This window comes from Ammodytes marinus (assembly GCF_949987685.1).
Source record: "Ammodytes marinus genome assembly, chromosome: 7".
Taxonomy (NCBI): Eukaryota; Metazoa; Chordata; class Actinopteri; order Uranoscopiformes; family Ammodytidae; genus Ammodytes; species Ammodytes marinus.
Genome location: NC_137211.1, coordinates 29,069,577 through 29,076,214, shown reverse-complemented (window position 1 = coordinate 29,076,214; position 6,638 = coordinate 29,069,577).

The following is a 6,638-nucleotide window of genomic DNA, read 5'->3' as shown; positions in this document are numbered from 1 at the left end:
AAAAAGAAAAAGAAAAAATCTTTGTATCATTGACATCTGAACAATATCCCTCAAATTCCAGATGTTGTGGAGATACGGTATCTGCCCTCCGCTGTCTTGACTGTCAAAATACAGGAGTGTCTATAATCTGCTGATAAGCCTCATGCCCAGGTTCCCCAGACAATCCTCTTTTATTCTCTGTACCTTTCAATCATGTCACATATTGAGTTGAGAGAAACAAATGGAGCTAGACTACAGTTCCTTTTCCCTTTCCTTGTGGATGGGAGAATACCAAAGAAGGCTTTTTGGAGTTGCTCATTCACAGCTGGGAGAGCAGGTGGTGGGGAGCAGCCCTGGGGAAAGTCCAGTGGAGCAGACCTGGCCTGTAGGCAGCCTCAGGTACCTGCTGCTGTCTTTGCCATAACGTCAGGCACAAAGCCATTTTTACATTCCCTCTGATAACTCCATACCTGGGTTAGACCAATATGGTGATTTTCTTATTTTTTGTCTATTTTTCTACACAATGTCAAGTTGTACGTATAGTGGCACATTCAGTTATGAAAACACACTTAACGGGTTATAGGTATAGATTGTACAGTTCATTAGTATTGTACTGAATGGCACATGCAGTGAAAGGACCAGTTGGTTACATACATTTCTTTTGAAATTACTTGTAGGTAATGTGTTCAGAGGGAATATTCTGACAACAATGAATTGTGGTAACATTTTGATACACTCCCTAACATTTTCATTAAGCATTCTGGCATAACAACTACTGTACTTCAGCCCCACCGTTAAGGACATGAACTTCCATCACTGTTTTCATTCCAATGAGCAATAGAGCATCGCAGCAGCCACTAGTATAGCTCTTGACTCTTGTCTTGTTCTTTCCCTGGAACAAGTGTTTTCCATTCATTTCATTACCATTTGAAGATCAACTTGCAAATACCTTTTATGCTGTCTGCTGTTATGTTTGTCAGCTATACACTGTGTTGTTTTAATCAGTGTACTGGAAAAGATGCTGCCTTAATGTCGAAACCATGTGTGTATAAAGGCACAAAATGAACAATTCATACAATTCACATAATTCAAAAAAAGACATATAAAGCAAACGCATTTTTGAAAAATGTGAGTTTAAATTAAAAATGTCTGTAGTTCAACACATAGGTACTCTAGTATATACAGTAAAACGTCTTCTCTTCATATGCCCAAGGCTAAACACAGCAAGATGTGAGTGGACAGATTTAAAAGGTATTTTCACAGCACGTATGCTTAGGGAGGACTCATGTTTCTTTCACCCACAGTTTTTATTGGTTATTACTTAACACACAGTAGATAAAGCACAGGCTTGTATTCCAGCACGTTTCACCGCTCAGACTTCAGCCTTGACAGTATTCGTAAAGTGTGTGGTAAGAGGGGTAAGACTTGGCTCCTATGTTGACTCAACAGAGATACAAGTTTATTCAATGTCATCCCAATAAAGATGAATTACAAGAATTCAGTATCCGAAGCATTTATTTGGTCATAAAAAATGGTCAGCTTTCAAAGGGGACTGAATAATAGCACATATGAAACCTGCTATTGTCAACATAATGTGGCATCGGTGGCGACCTTCAAACCCTGTTTGTTACTAATCATTAGATTTTGTCAGGTGTCTCTATGCCTCACTACCTGTGACTTATCATAAATGAGCCATTTATGAAATACCTTGTAATAATAAACAACAATAGAACAGCTTCCAAAAGAGCTGATAAGATTATTGTTGGGTTTTTGACAGTGTTGAGTACTGAAAGTTTAAGTTACTGCATTGTTAGAATAACATCTAACACCAAGAAGAGTCATTGTAAAAAATAACAGCAAAGGCACACTGTATTTCTTAGAATTGCACAGCCAATTGTTCCAGTGTTGTACCAGTGGTTACGTGTAAGTATTTCAGTGTTGGCAATGAAAGACTCCCTGGCTAATCTCCATGTAAAGCAATAGAACTTCTTTGAATCAATTTAGTCAGAAGTGAGCGAAAAACTGCTATTTTGGTTTCAGCTGTCTCTCATGGTTATTCTCTTGACTTTTCCTATAGTGCTACTAGCATGTCAACATTTTGACTTCATTCAGTGAAATAGCTTGACTACAGCATGCATTGGCACTGCTTTCTTCACAGTTCATATTTATGGTTCATGATTGTGGGATTATATTTTATGTTTTTTAAGATGGCGGTGTCCAACACAGTGCTGAGAAATCCCCCATATAGGTATTAAACTGGGTTGAGATCTAGTGACCGCAAAGGCCACACCATATGATTCAAATCATTTTCCGACTCATCAAACCATTCACTGATCATGTGGCCTGTAGGTGTCCTTTCAGTAGGCTCTCAAAGTCACTGTGATCTTTTCCCTTTGCCATCAAAAATCAAGGTCAAGACGAGCGTTCCAGAAACTGCATCGCTAACTGAGATATTTGCATTTGTAACAATCCTTTGATCATTAATTCAAGTGGCCCTTACTTGGTCAACCAACTGTAGGTTAAAAGCAAAATTCAGTTTTATTTTTTTAGAAAATGAAGGCTTCCATACACATATAAGTTGAGGTATTACACTCCCTGTGTTCCAAATCACATACTCCTCTTACTACACTACATACACTGTAGACAATGTTTGTAGCATGAACCTTTGAGAGGAATAATACTGTAGATAATCCCTGGTACCCAGAAAAACCTTGAATTTCCGAGAAAAATTAGTTAAATAAATATTACATTGGTCATCACTGAAAAGAACAAATCGGACTGTTTTCTTCAAATGGATCTCCTTTCACTGACCTTCTTTTATATCGCTTCTATCTTGGTTCTAACACCAGAGGCAGATTGTAAGCATGGCTGTATGCAGAGCTCCCTCTCTGGCACTGTGCTTATCATGTAGACACATGCTTGGAGAGGAGATCTGCACAGCCACATCAAAGGATTCATGACTTCCCGTAAAGCATATCACTGTTATTGTCTTTTGAATTATCGTAAGCTATTGCCTGTTTGAAGGTGATCCACACTATTCATCCCTTGATCCAATATGTTCTGTCTCTTGCATGCTTTTCACTCAGGTGAAATTCAGAGCGAAAACATTCCCGACCCTTTTTGTTCCCCTTTTATGTCTTCTGTATTTTCTTTAGCTAGGGTTTTATCTGTACAAAGAGTGAACATAGATAGAACACACATCATCGTCTGACAAAGTTAAAGCCTCCTCAAAACAAGTTTGAATGTGGGAAATAATCATACTCTTGAAATAATGTCTGTCATTGGGACAATACAGCGTTTCTCACACAGTGTCTAGAATTGTATATTTAGGTTAGGATTATAGCGACACACGACACACAATTAAACTTGTCATGCTGCAGATTGCCCGGGTCTTGTTTGTGATCACTTTGGCTCTTGCTGATGCATTCATTTTGCAGTGGCACAGCCATTACTGGCATAATTGTATCTTCAAACCGCCCAGAGATGCGCCCCTTGTTGCGAAATCCATTAGCACATCACAACACTCTGCCCCTGGAACGAAGACGGGGGTTTCCAACAAGGCTTGATATCACTCTGAGTGAATAAAACATGAACACTTTCCTCCTCTTAGCCTGCCCTTCATTGATTGTGTCATTGAGACAGAAAGAGAATGATTCATATGAGTACAAAATGCTTCAGAAAAAATGAAATATTCCAATGTCTTGTGTGCTTCTCAGCCCTAACACATTTTGAGGGCACATTAAGCAGCTCCTAGAGACTGAAGTTTTTTTTGACCTCAAATAGCCCTTTTTCCACCAACATGAACCGGGTTCTAGTTCCGGTACGCAGCTTGTTCAACTAAGGAACCTATTAAGAACAGGTTAGCCTTTCCATGGGCCAGCTGGGCTAGAGAGACACTTCATGACATCACTGTCATAAAGTCTCTGTACGCTGCCACTCTCTCGGCTAACGCTAGCGCTAGCTTTGTGCACAACAACAACAACAACAACAACAGCAGCAGTGTACACAGCATATTTTGACAAGTTGTGCCTCTGTCTTTGCATTGTTAGCCAAACACGACTTATCCAGCGTATTCGCACTGCTCGTTGTGATCGCTAGGCAATTATGTTTTAATTAAGTCTCATAGTACCTGCGTTTTTAAATATGGCAGTCACAAAGGTTTTGTCTTGTTGGTTGTGGTAATCCCCCCTCCCCCCCCCCCCCGTCCCTGACATAAGCTGTTCCCAGTTCTAGACCAGCAAAGAGTTGGTGCCTCTCTGACACCATTTTTTCTGGCGGGGAACTGGTTCTCTCGCAGTGGAAAAGCAAAAGAACTGGTTCCAGATTGGGCTACTACTCCGAAACCCGCCCAAAAACCGCCTCAGTGTTAAAGGGGTATATTTCTCACAGCAGTTACTGAAAATATTTTGACTCAAGACACTCAAGACACACACAACCAAATGGCTCTGTCATCCTAACAATAGTGTTGTGAAAGTTAAACAATTTTTCTCAATGCATTCTGAAGAGTATTTTTCTCTGTTTTCTCATCTCAGTCTGGGGAGAAAGCCACCGCTTGCTCTCTCACAAGTGGTTTCCAGCTCCATCCCACACTGTGTCCTATATTGTCTTGTTATGTAATGCTTACATAGCACCTAAGGGCAACAGTTCTACCAGCGACAAGACAAAAAGCTCATAACAGGCACTCTCTCTGTTCATATTGCTTTAAGATTAATATTAACTCCTTTTACGCACTGTTTCAAAACTTTAAACGTATAGTCAAAAGTTTATTGAGGGAGAAAAGGAGCTCTGGAGTATTACAACAACACCATATACTATGAAACTCCAATAAGATAAAATGTATTTATTATTCTTTCGGACAATTCCACACAATACACAATGATCTCTTTCACATCATACATCTTAATTTGTGTTGTCCGAAAATGTAATCAATGTGCATCATACACTGTGTACAGGAAATTAAAGTAGTCCTTTCGACAAGTACAGCACACGGAGGCGGTAAAAGAGTGAGAGCCATCTGTGCAGTCTCAAAACCATTACAATGTTTACAGTGTATCTCACGTCTCAAGGAAACAGACAAGAACTTGTAGAAGCCTAAAAAACAAGCTAGGCTAGTGGCAAAACAGTCAAGGGATTTGCAAGAAATGTTTGCCACTGATGCAATCCGTGGCAACAACTGTGTATGTTTGCCAACAGATAAGCAACCAAGGAAAATCCAACCATAAAATTGTTAAAATGACAACATAAACAAGATAATTGTACATCAATAAGTCTTATTACTTTAAAAAATGTAACATGGTTGCTTGATCTACAACGTTGGTCCAGAGGGAATTTTTCTAATGATATCTCAATACATTTTAGTAAAAAATATCTTGGATTAAATAAATATCGGGTGCTGTGATTACAAAGTATTTAAATTTGGTTGCACTGGACATAGGGAAAACAATAGACCAATGTACGAGGCTACTGTTTTTGTCATAGTCTACAGTATTAGTATTAGTACTATGTCAGCAGTGTGATTATAAACCAGGGGAGCAACCAACAAAACCCCAAAGTTATAGTTACCTTTTCACCATACTACACCAAATCCTGCAGATATTAAAAAAAAAAAACTAAACAAAAACGTCACAATTTTACATTTGCAAGCATATCTTGTCAAATATAATAATGAATGGAAAATAAACAAGTTGCTGCACTTTCTTGTTAATATTTCTAAAGCAACAATTGTAGCCAGCAGGTTTAAGGGGGAGGTATACAGCAAGGTAAGTTTTAGGAAGAGAAACCAAAGGTAGACCACGAAGGGAAAACAACACTTGGGCCTTGAGTCTTTAATTGACCTCTGTCATGAGTCAGGTAACCTCAGTACTTAAGCTTCTGCACACAGCCATCCTCACCACTGGACTGGAGAATTCAATTAGCAGAGCTGCCTCTTGCCCCCACAACACTGGCTACATCAGGGAAGACTTTCCTCTCCCTGGGAGTTTGCTATTTGCCACTGTGCACATTACTTACAATCACAAAAGGTGCACAGTGAATTCAAGCTCCCTACAGTCCACAGCAATCTCCCATACAGTATTAACTATACAAGCAATTTACCCTCGTTGCTGTTATTTCTCTCTGTTACCATGGTTGTTAATGGTTGAAAATAGAATGTGGCGGTGCAGCAAGAGCTCAGGGGGATTTTGAAATATTTTTTCCAGTAATTGAACAATTCTATTCACTCAGGTGATTGTTCAATCGGCAAAAAAAAGAGCACAATAGCTGCAACTGGATACACCAAAATGTCTTGTTAAGTAATTACCATTCAATACTGAGATGACACGGGGACACGAGCAAGGAGATACAGTGCATGCTGTTAGCTAGAATTTGCTACATCATTCGCTAATGATTGCACAAGTACATCTGAGAAAAATACATAAATGTAAGAGTGTGTCCATATGGCCCTCTTGGTTAGACACAGACACAAACTGTAGCACCGGGTAGCTCCGTCTGTCTTGCTGGGGAGGACACAGCGCTCCTGGAACAGCTGTTTTGCCGGGGTTCCAGGTGGCCTTCTGCCAGGCGAAAAATGTGTGCGTCTACCCACGGCCACAGAAACACACCTAGCTGCACAAATGAGTCAATAAATGAATTGAAGTGTATTCAACGCTTAATCTCTCTCT